Source organism: Sinohyriopsis cumingii, chromosome 12, assembly GCF_028554795.1.
Source record: "Sinohyriopsis cumingii isolate HCF-2022 chromosome 12, ASM2855479v2, whole genome shotgun sequence".
Lineage (NCBI taxonomy): Eukaryota > Metazoa > Mollusca > Bivalvia > Unionida > Unionidae > Sinohyriopsis > Sinohyriopsis cumingii.
Window position 1 is genome coordinate 58,958,875 of NC_142972.1, and position 12,352 is coordinate 58,971,226.

General features: G+C 36.4%; 1 protein-coding gene across 1 annotated transcript in view; it reads right to left on the reverse strand.

Annotated features, from left to right (window-relative positions):
• LOC149786548 (mitogen-activated protein kinase kinase kinase 15-like) overlaps nucleotides 1–12,352 on the reverse strand; it is a 107,493-nt gene continuing 95,141 nt past the window's right edge. The window contains exon 8 of the mRNA XM_089977047.1: nucleotides 1–78. The gene's annotated coding sequence lies outside the window, so the exon portion shown is untranslated. The remainder of the gene's footprint in view (nucleotides 79–12,352) is intronic.

The window sequence follows — 12,352 nt, forward strand, 5'->3', positions numbered from 1 at the left end:
ATCTATATGGAAATAAATGTTTTATTTACCTTGGAAATCACTTCTAATGCCTTCTGTCTATCACCACCCTTATTTCCCCTGGAAAAAATGAAAATCAATTCACTAACTGAAATGTGTAGACATTAGTAACTAACCAGTAAAGAGTTAGTTTTGCCAGAAATCTTTCTAGTTACATAAAAATAGATGACAATAACTATTTTAATATAAAAAGGAAAGCAAACAAATGCATCTTACTTCATAAAAATCTATACATATTGAAAGCATGTTTATATATATATATATATATATATATATATATATATATATATATATATATATATATATATATATATATATATATATATATATATATATATATATATATATATATATATACATATACACATACACACGGTAGTTGGGAGCCATAGAACCTGACTATGTTATAGACCGAACCATATTATAAGCAATCAAGTCAGCTGAAGAAAATGATGCATGTATCCCAGAAAATTTGCCGGGTGGGTGAGTAATAATAGGTAATAAATCCGGGGGAAAAGCAATATGTGCTTCATTGGCACAGTTACCATCTTAAATTGATGCATATTAAATGAGAAATACACCTGTGGTGAATACAGAGAAGGCATTTATATTTTACTTAATTCAGAGACCCACGCATTGGCACATGTACATGTACAGTATGTTTATATATACATGTCTAATACATAGCATGAATAGAGTATCAATACCATCTACTCAACTGCGAATCTCATCACATACATTAAATCTACAAGTAATTCCATCGAAAATATGCACATAAACAGATTTAAAATATTCAATAATTTTGTCATAGGTCATATAGGTGTGAATTCAGTGGGAACAAAATAGCACAATCACCTAATGAATGATGAAACACATTTACTTTTCAGTACTTCCCTAGTCGGTAAAAGTTAGTTTAGCTTTTAGCTGCCATTGGTAGCATTCATAAGCATAAACTTTCTTCCTGCAAAAAAGAAACTTTCAATGCACAGTTAACTTGTTCCAGTCATGTTGGAAAATGAAACAATCCATCAGATTCCATTGCTTTTATTTAAGTTTGGTACTGACTTCCTTTGAAGAAAGGTTCTTTGTTTTTATTGAAGACTGAAGTCAGCTTTCTTTGATGAAGGGTGCATGTGTTTTTGAAGTAACCGCTAAGGACAGCTTTGGAGAACCAAACAAATGCCTGTTTCTTATTGTGGCTGCAACAAATCATTGTATCGCATGACTGAGACTGATTTCTTTCTACCCATTTGCTTAGTATGTTTTCAAAACAATTGGTGCTTCAAATGTTATCTGTTTTCTTTGAAATTTCAGCAAACTATTTTAACTGAGTACATTTTTTAAAAAGGAATTGGCTGTCGTTTGATCGATTGTAGATACTGTACCTTCCTGGTGACAAAACAGTGCAACAAGATCTTGGTTTTTTTGGTGTTTTTTTTACATTCGTGGTAGCAGAGTGATGCTGCCTTCAATGCATACGTCAGAAAGTTTAAAAAGGGTCAGCGGTCAATAGAGAGGCAGGTGTTCTGATCTGATGACAGGGATTACTACAGAAAATGTGAGTGTTCTGAAGGATTTAATTCTGAGTAAAAAGAGGAATTTTACTTACCATCCACATACAAATGTCAGTCTTTGTAAATATATTAATTACTAGCAAGAGGCCGAAAATCCGATGGAAGATAGATTATGAGATAATGCCTCGTCTGGTTGATCTCTGCTACCAGAAATGTCAAAAAAAGCTGATATCTCACAACATACAGTACTCATGTAGATGTCAACGTAAGCGGACTATGATATAACAATACACTGTTAAGATGGTTTGTCAATATTGACAAAGAAAAAATTTGTTTAGGTAACAATAGATAACTTTGAGTGCATTTTGTATCAAGTTTTGTGACTTTCTTTCATGGAGCCTCTTAATTTCTCCACTCCAAACCAATGGTCATAATTACAAGTTTAAATGGTCAACAATGTCCCCAATAAAAGACAAAAATCGTCAGATGGTTTATTTTGCCGCCAATAAAAATAAAACACAATTTGCGACATTAGAGAAGCCCTTTGCGATCGCTGAATAAACATTTTACATGTTATTTTTTGGTACTTTTAAGAATTAAAGAAATAAATACATTTAAAATTTCCCCATGTTAGTATTTTTCAGACAATATATGTAACAGACAAAGATCAATAATTATCTCTTGTGATCTACAAAGAACGTGCAAAAATCTCTAAATGAACCGTTTGGAATCAAACAAAATAATCCATGAAATCACTGGAAGACATAATTTTCACTGATACCTTCAGAAAATCCATATATTGGCAATGCCCAATCAGTCAAAATAAATCAACACATTGAGGAACTAAAGAATGCCTTTAGCAAAGTAAATTTGAATAAACTTCAGCTCCCTTTATTCATGCAATTTTTCATCAAATTACAACTCTCCCATTTGGTACAGTCGAAATATGTCTCTTTCCATTTACCAACATTTTCTCCCTCTTATTGGAAACAAATTGATTTCACAGTTTCTGAAATTAAAAGCCTCTGAACAATGCATTTGATGCAAATCATGTATTCATTCAAATCAAAAGAGAACATTTCTATTTGTAATTTTTCTTTCTTTATTTGCTAATCTTATTCCAGATGACCAGAAACATAATATTCTTTTTATAGAAGGTTAACATAAACATATAAAATCTCAGAAGCCACACAACGATCGTCTTGTATTATTATGTGATCTCTTCCTAATAATGACAATAACATTTTTACATTATTTTCCTATTTGTAAGAAATATTTTCTTTTCGTGTACAAGAAAATATATGCATATGAAATTTCGGGAATCACACCATGACAGTGTTATTTCCGAATCTGTGTTATAAAAGAGCATGCTATACAGAGTCACACTGTGTGTATATACATATACACCTCTCCCTTGATAACTTTTGCATAACAGGGTCCACAGACATAGACCACACCATAATCAAGGTGCAAGTTACCGAGGGACCTCCAAAAATCGAAAAAAATGGGGGGGGGGGAGCAAACAGAACCTTCTATCGAAAACACTCTTGATAGAAGGTCTTGTCTTCACAAATAAACCCTTCTAGTCAGAAAACACTGATAAATAGGCTTTCTTCGCTGACCAGAAGGGTTATTTCATGAAAAATATCTACCTATATAACTACTTCTCGATACAAGGGTCTACTAGACGAAACATTCGGTATTGTTTCAGTCTCTCTGGTGCTAGAAATACAAAGTATTTCTAAAAATCCTAGAATTTTTAATGCAAGCATTTCTGGAAAAATCCTTTAGGATTAGAAACGCTAGCGTTTCTAGTTAAAAACTGTATCTAATCCTATTCAATACCGCGTCCGAGGATCATGTAAATTTATCGTTACAAATCCATGTGGTTTTGCCTGAGCACGACTAAAGAAATTTCTGAATTTATTTATGTCCATGTCGCCGCTGCACCAAGTCTGATGAATATTTCGTAACGTGTGTGAGTCAACGCCGTTAAATACAGCGAGAACGTTACAGTTATCTCTGATCACTTTTGGTATTTGTGTATATCGTTGAGTTACATAAATCACATCAGTGTTTTTGTGTCGTCCACGTGAAAATATCCAGGCAGGGTTTGATTGTTTGTCCAACATGATATCATCGTACACAACTAAATTATTAATACTCCCATCAATATCATCGATACTCGGTGCTTCATCAATATCAGTTATAAAATCAACAACATCGTCTTCACTTATCGATTTTGCACTTTCGTTAAAATCTTTTAACACGCTGTAGCATCGCTGATCGTCCACTGACGGTGCTATCAAATATAATTTATCCCACTTCATCCACTTCATTATTAAATTAAGTAACAACTGTGTCTTACCCGACCCAGATGGACCTATAATAATCATTCGAACAGAATTTGGTAGCACTGAGTTATGTTTAATTGGCTTTCGTCGCTTTGACGCAGAAAAGTCAGTAATCTCCATTTGAAATGTCTTTGACATTTTTATATATCATAAAAATAATATGGATTTATATTGTGTGAAATGCCGAGCACGTACCCCAACTGCGGATATGACAACAATTACAACAAAAAATAATCGACAAGCGCTTACAGGCAAGTGTGAACGATGTGGCATAAAAAAGTTTAAATTTATTTTTTTTAAAAAGGAGGTGATATTGCAGCCAATTTAGCCACGTTACCAGGAACACCGTGGGCTAAATACCCAGGAGAAAAACATCTTCCAGGATATAATTACTGTGGTCCTGGAACCCGACTTGATATCAGACTTGATGCTTAGGATCAGCCCAATCCAGATGAGTATCCGATAAACGCTATTGATAAGGCGTGTCATGCGCATGATGTAGCTTACCTTAGCAAGGATTTACAACAGCGCCATCTCGCGGACGTGAAATTAATTCATGCATTAAATGCCATCACTGATAAATCTTTCAAGGAAAAGTTAGCATCCTGGTTAATAAAATCTGCAATGAAAGGTAAATTAGCGCTAGGTGCTGGTATATAATGGAGTCGATTTGTTATTCCCCAAGTGGATATTGGAGAGGTAGCGCAGCAATTAGTAAACTCGCTGAAGCAGCAAAAGTTACAAAAGTTACTGCTAAAAATTGGTTATCCTGACAGGCAATATGGCAAATTTATCTACCGCGTCCTAAACAAATTCACTTTGCACATTTCGATGTTAGTGTGCCAAATGAGGTTCATCAGGCTGATATATTATTTCTGCCACATGATACTATCCAAAGACGTACATACAAGTACGTGTTAACTGTAGTTGATGTTGCAAGTAGATACAAAGATGCAGAACCGTTAACGACTAAAACAGCATCTGAGGTTGGTTCTGCGTTTGAACGAATTTACCATCGAGGCGGTGGACCACAGAGTGGTCTGCGATGGCCAAATCTATTACAAGTTGATCCTGGCAAAGAATTTCAGGGTGCAGTATCATCACTGATGAAGCAACATAACATCACCATCAGACGAGGACATACTGAAATTCACCACGATCAGGCAATTGTTGAGCGATTCAATCGAACACTTGCTGAGCGGTTATTTGGATATCAATACGCGAAGGAATTTATTCAGGATACGAGATCGCATGAATGGGTTGCAAGATTACCAAGCGTGATAGCTGCGCTAAATAATGAGATTACACGAACAACCAACATGAAACCTGCCATCGCAATCACGAAAACACAAGGTGTTTTACAAAAAAATATACCACGAAAGAAAGAAAAACAAAAAATACTGGGTGATGTTACAGTTAGATATTTATATGAACCTGGTGAACTTGAAGGTGGTAAACGAAGAGCGACTGATCCTATTTGGAGTGTTACCACACACAAGATATCCACTGTGACAAGATCTACTGGTAGACCAGCAATCTACAGGTTGGATTCAACTGCTCCTCAACGTGGAATCACACGTGAACAATTACAAGTAATTCCCGAGGACACACAATTACCACCGTGATCACTTAACTAGCGCCAAGGGTGCCAGCACCCCGACGTCGACTGCACTCAAGACAGGTCAACATGATATTATTGCGTGTATGACCGCGATTGTTATCTTTTCTGTCTACGGTAAATTGTCTTGGATTATTACTCGAATACTGCCATAGCATTATACAGTTACAGCTCGCGCAGTAATTATTCTGCTGTTGTTTTAGTGCAACAACGAAGTCAATATCAAGGTCGAAATCGCGATTATTTTTTTTGTCACTCTGTTTGTAACCGGCGAGTTTTCTTTTTATTACATCACCATCGGTGATGCTGTTGTTTTTATCAGTTATTGACTCTTCCAAGACAATTCTTCGCAGTTGAGATATTCTTCTGATTCAGCCAAGTAGACTAGGTTTGACCATTCGATTCGATCATCAACAATCCAGACAGTTGTATCACTGATAGTTAGTCCTTGAGATGAATGAATTGTCATTGCGTATCCTAGCGTCCACGGAGATTTATTCATCTTTAGTGCATCTTTGACAGCATTAATATCAACTAACACAATATCATTCAATACTAAATTCTGTTTCCCGGACTCTGTCCCAGGAATATCAACATCTATATTTTGCAACCGCGTATCAGCTGGTCTATAACATAACGGCACTGGCAACATTGGAAACTTTTCTTGTTGTAATTGAAATAGCTGCCGTTAAAGTGTGTCTCTGACTATCTTTCTACTTGCCACTATCAAATCGTCTGGTTTCCACACGCCCCAAAAGTCGCTCATCGAAGTTTCAGGAATCATCTCGCGCATAATTTCACATTGAATTTTATTCGGTTGTAATCTGATTAATGTTTTAAATTCTTTCAACATTGCATCAAGTGCTCTATGATCATCAGACACTTCTTCGTAATAATCAACAAAATCTTTTAACCAATCATGTGGAGATGTGCCGACAAACGGAGGTGGTTGACCGTGATCGCCGCACATTATCACTGCAGTATTTTTCGTTAGCAGCCAATCAAGAAATATTTTTAACGTTTCCAAGGGCACCGTACATATCTCATCCCAAATTATTTTCTTGGGAATATATTTTGTTCCCATTCGATCTGACATCCATACACCGCCGCTGTATTTGAAAAAGCTGTGATAAGTACAAGAATTGACTCCTCGTTGTTTCATCTCCCTGGCAAGCCTGTGTGTAGGTGTTAGCACAATCATATCTGATTTGAAAATCTTCGATTTTCCATGAAATAATTCAATTGCTCGAGTTGTTTTACCAGACCTACCCGGCCCGTTTAAATAAACAGTTTTGTGTCTGGTGATTGGATCATGCACAGATGGTGCGTTCGACATTTCTGATAATTCTAATTTACAATAATCATCCTTAATTGCAACATCAGCGGATTCACGATATTCATGTAACATCTCCGCTTTTATTCTCCACGAACTCCATGATTCATCGTAAAAGTCTTCGACGCTCTTTGTAAAACGAGCCAGTGATTCTGAATATTTTTTACTTAGATAAAATGAATCCGTCGCAACTCTAACTGCGGTGTCAGGAAATCGATTTATCATTGATAGCAAATTTATAGAAACATAAGCCAGCATTGAAGATCTTAAATGTGTGTACTGAGGCGATTCTCCGTCGATATAACTTACAATTGTGCCCAACTTTTTCCCGTCGGACAAGTAAGCGTCCTCCCGATTACAAAATATATTTCTTGCAACAGTGTCAGCAATTATAAAATCCAATTCAGCATCATCGATAATCAGTCGCGAGTGATGTAGTTTGTGATCATATGCAGCACCTTGAGTAAATTTACCAATTATTCTTCGTCCAAGATCTTTTGCTGTTTTTTCACTATTGCTAAATTTGATCTTGAGAACTTTAGGAGCCTCACCGACAATGATATCCATCGGGGTATTTGGACTCTCTTTATTGCATACTCGCTAATAACTTCATCGAGACTGATACGCTCCGGTGTTGGCAACCAAACTGAGGTCTGCGGTCGATATGATATGATTGCTTCACTGACAGTCAACGATACCAGTATTCGCCTGTCAAGCACATATCGCAATAACACTATTGGTACCCAGCGCTTTTCACTGAAGTGTCTGCCAAACCAAACATAACAGCACGGATGAAGTCTCGCGGCGAATTCAAACGAAGTCACACGAGCAAATCCTGTCAGGTCAAAATCGGGTAAAGGACCGTTTATAGCAACTCGTGTCATCGAGTTCGTGGGATGTCCAAATCGCTTAAAGTATTCGCGACACTCGCCCATCCCGAGAAAGCTTCCTGGGTAGCAAGCAATCATTTCCACGGAAATCATATCCCGGGTATTCCACAACCCGCCATGTCCATACTCGACACAACTTAATTGCATATCCAAAAGAAACTGATTTCGGGTTGGTCTCCATGAATTTCTTACTCTTGCGGCGTGAGCGGCAACATTTGGAACTGTAAAACAATTAACCAATAACTGCTCAGTGTTTTTAAAATCATATTTCTCTGCGAGTTTTTTCATTTGTTGTTGCAACGACTCCGTCCGGTATAATTCACTGTTGGGTTTTACAAATTGATCATATTCGCCATCTTCGAAACTCCTAAATAACCACACTGACACAGGGTCGGTTTTACTCAGCGTGTAAATAACATCAAATATGTTTTCCGAGTAAAGTTTTACAACAAGATCTCGTGGAAATATTGTAACTGCATCAGTCCAGGCATGAGAGTTATGATCAATAATTTCAATCGGTGATCCTGACTTTTTATAATGCTTCTAATTATATAATATTTCCCCGGTTAGTGTTTTTACTGTTATTGAAAATTTTAATTTACTTGATAGCACATCAACATCATTTATTGATGCCCCAGTATCCATGACTTGCTCAGCCCATGCTGCTATTTTTTCACGTCGCAGATCGGTTAAACCATTTCCTCGTTTTGCGTTTTTAAAATGTTCCATTACTCGCTCGGCTACACAATTTAACGCCAACGACGTAGTCGTCCTCATCGGGGTGAGTTTATCAATTTTTGTTTTTTTTTACCGGATAGATTCCATAAATGACTGCGGTTACAGGATACGCTCGAGTGTAATATGGTTTATCAATCCCGGTCAGCATTCCTGGTTTGGAATCTCTACTTACCAGAACGGTTTTTCCATTATCAAGAACAGGGTCGAGTTTGTCAAGGATAATCCACGTATCGGAATCTGTTTGCACAATAAATTTTATTCTGAAAAAATATTTCTTACCGCGTTGATGTTTATCAAGGGAAGGATAATCAATAATTGTTTTCGCTCGCGCATCATTCATTGTAGAGTCAACGACATTGACTTCGTCACCCTTGATTTTATCAACGACATTGATTTTATCAATGTTGCGGACAATTTTAAATGACGACCATACATGAGATGCGCCGTCGTCGCGGAATTCTTTTTTTGGCATTTCTGATAATATTAAATAGATCAGTTAGATTCCGCCGTCGTGAGTCTCTGTTTAGTCTGTCAAGATCGAATCTCCTGGCGCCAAATAACTCCTTCATATTATATTTAAAACAAATATTTAAATAAGAAATATTATATACACAAATGAATAACTGCAAGTGGTTAAAAGTTGGATCTGTAACAGGAAGGAATTCTGCGGTGAACACATACAAAGCATCAAACGAGGAAGCACAGGACCTATACCATGCCTGCGATGTGGTATTGGGGTCAGAGATAAAACACAGTTATGTGCGGGATGCGGAGGAAAGCGATACCGTGAACTCAAGCGATATTACAATAAAAAATAATGGAGATGCGCTGAAATCCGAGAGCGATTATATAACTAAGTTCTCAGACAAATTATAAATTAGACAAATACATTATAGTATAAATGAATCAAGAATTTGTCCCACATCCTATCATTAAAAATTACGAAGCATCTCGCGAGGGAATAGTGAGACATTACAGATTGAAAAACCCAGTTGGTGTTGTTGATAATGCTGGCTATCTTAGATTTACTGTTGGAAAAAAGTTATCACATTCACAGGTTCGTGTTTGAGGTATTTAACGGAGAGATCAAAGATGGTCTTGTAATCGATCACAAAGATAATAATAAACTTAATAACTCTCTCCAAAATTTACAATCCATTACTCCGAGCGAGAATTCTGCACGAGGTGGCACTGGTAAATTTGCAAAAATTCCCAGAGCTGTCAGATCTATTTTACTCAATGAGCTTAGCTGCGAAGTATTTCGGTATTAACCCCTGTTCGGTTCAACGTGTTGCAGAAAATATTATCAAATCAACTTTTTCACGTAAGTTTGATAGCTGGATCATATTTTCTTATGTAGATAACTCTACAGCGACTGCGTGAAAGTCAATGATACAATTATTTCCCCCTTGTCACCTTGACAAAGTCAAGGATGACAGCGCTATAACACTTCCGCGTTCACAGGTACGAGCAGACGGTTTTCTGTGTACAAGGAAGTAAATAACTTCCCTTTATTTTATCAAGGTGACAGCGTCAAGAATGACAAAGTCAGGGACAAACGCGTAATTGTCTTTTTCTTTAACAGATGAAATCTTTATTTTATTACACTTGTTCGGGTTTATGGTACATCTGTATTTTCCACACGATCATATTTAAGAAAAAACATTTTAAACAAATCACGCTGAGCTATTTTTAAACTTCCAAGTATCAGTCGGTTTATATACAATATCGTTCGAATAATATACTGGGTTTCGAAACCCAACGAAGTTGCACAACTTTCCCCATTATCACCCCATTAGGGGTGGTCTTTTACCACTCCGCGGATTGATTTCGGGGGAGGGGGTGCAACTTTGTTGGGCGTAGAATATAACCCCGCATCTGTCTGTGCTGTCTATATGTTGTACTGTCCTAGGATAAGTTAGAATTAAGCTATATGTAAATACAATGCTGTAAATATGCTTCTACTGCTGTAAATATGCTTCTACTGTAAATATTGTAAATACTATGTGTTTGTGCCGTCTTAAGATAAGTTAGAATTAAGTTATATGTTTGTACCATCCTAGAATAAGTTAGAATTAAGTTATATACCGTCCTAGGATAAGTTAGAATTAAGTTATATGTTTGTACCATCCTAGGATAAGTTAGAATTAAGTTATATATGTAAATACAAGGGTCAAAACGACCCACATTTTGTTATTTTAAATATATAAAAATATATATAAATATGAATCACGAAAATATCAATAATGTGATTGATGCTATTAAAAAATTAGAAAAACAAGGATTTAATATATCACTAAATCCTGAAACAATTCTGTCCGATTTTGAATCATTATATGAAGCTAAATGCGCAGGGCGTTATATTCTTCCTGCTCAATATCGATTCATAAAGATGATCCAAAATAATTTGTATAAATCGCTGGCCAGCGTAGAAGAAGCACAAATAAATGAATTTGTTCCACTATCTCGTGCAATTGAAAAGATCAGGCTGGCATTGGCAGCCGAGTATGAAACAAAAAAGATAATAAATAATCGCGTCAGAAAATTGAAACATTGTATGTCCCTTGACAGCGTCAAGGATGACAAAGTCAAGGATGATGAAATCAAGGACAAAGTCAATGACGAAGTCAATGATGAAGTCGACGAGGAAGTAAATACCTCACCTTGATTTCATCAAGTACTCAGAAGTGAAATCGAAATTAAAAAAAAAATATTACTTTCTTTTACACCCCCCCACCCCGACAGCGTCAAGGATGAAATCAAGGAGATGAAATCCCTGATGAAATCAGGGTGATTAGTTGGTTGGGTTCAATGCAGGAGTGTGCATAATTGAGAATTTGATCTCTGTCACATACTATTGCAGTAATATGCTCGCGTCTGAGACTATCTAACTGTTGCTGTGTTAGTAAGAAATCATCTTCTCCGTATTCATCAATGAGCAATTTAACGTTAATTTCTTCTTGTGCAAATGCAGCCTTGACTGCTTGCTCGAGTGCTTGTTTGTCATACACAAAAACATTTATGTGGTGGTACATATTTGAGATTTATATAACTCTAACGATCTAAATAAGCGTATATACTCGAGGATTTGATGTGTATCGCAATGCGCGATCACAACATGATCTTTTAACAATACATGCAGTTGTGCATCAGTCAGTATAAAATCGTCAGGACCGTATATATCAACAAATTATTTTTACCGGGGTAACTTTTCCGGTTCTGACAGCGTTATCAAGAAGTACTTTATCATATATGAAACATTTCACGTGGTGATACATTATATGATACTTGCTTGATTAATTGTGAAATCGCGAAACGATTTCCAATCCTAAAAATCTTCGATTTTCGGGACTTTCATCGTAAACGATTTTTACTGGTGTTATATTTTTTTATAATTTATTGAAATATTTTTTATGTTGACGGTAACATTACTGCTATCGTCGTCGTCGGTGATGTCAGTGACATCGTCGTCAGTGAATCAGTGCTATCATCGTCAGTGACATCAGTGCTATCGTCGTCAGTGACATCAGTGCTATCATCATCAGTTACATCACTGCTGTCGTCGTCGGTGATGTCACTGCTATCATCAATGAAATCATCATCACATTTTTTCTTCAGGGACATTATTATAATATAATATTATTAATTGGAAATCGTTTACGATGAAAGTCCCGAAAATCGAAGATTTTTAGATTGGAAATCGTTTACGATTGAAAGTCTTAAGACTTTACAAGAAGACTAATATGTAGTGTTTCATTCCGTAAATCATGGGGATTCCCAGACTGGTCTGTCAGTGTGAAATTTATTCTGGTCAGCCATGGATTATGACATCGTAGATAGACCGGATTGATTGGCTCTTGCACAATCAGAAATCCAGGTGGTTCTTT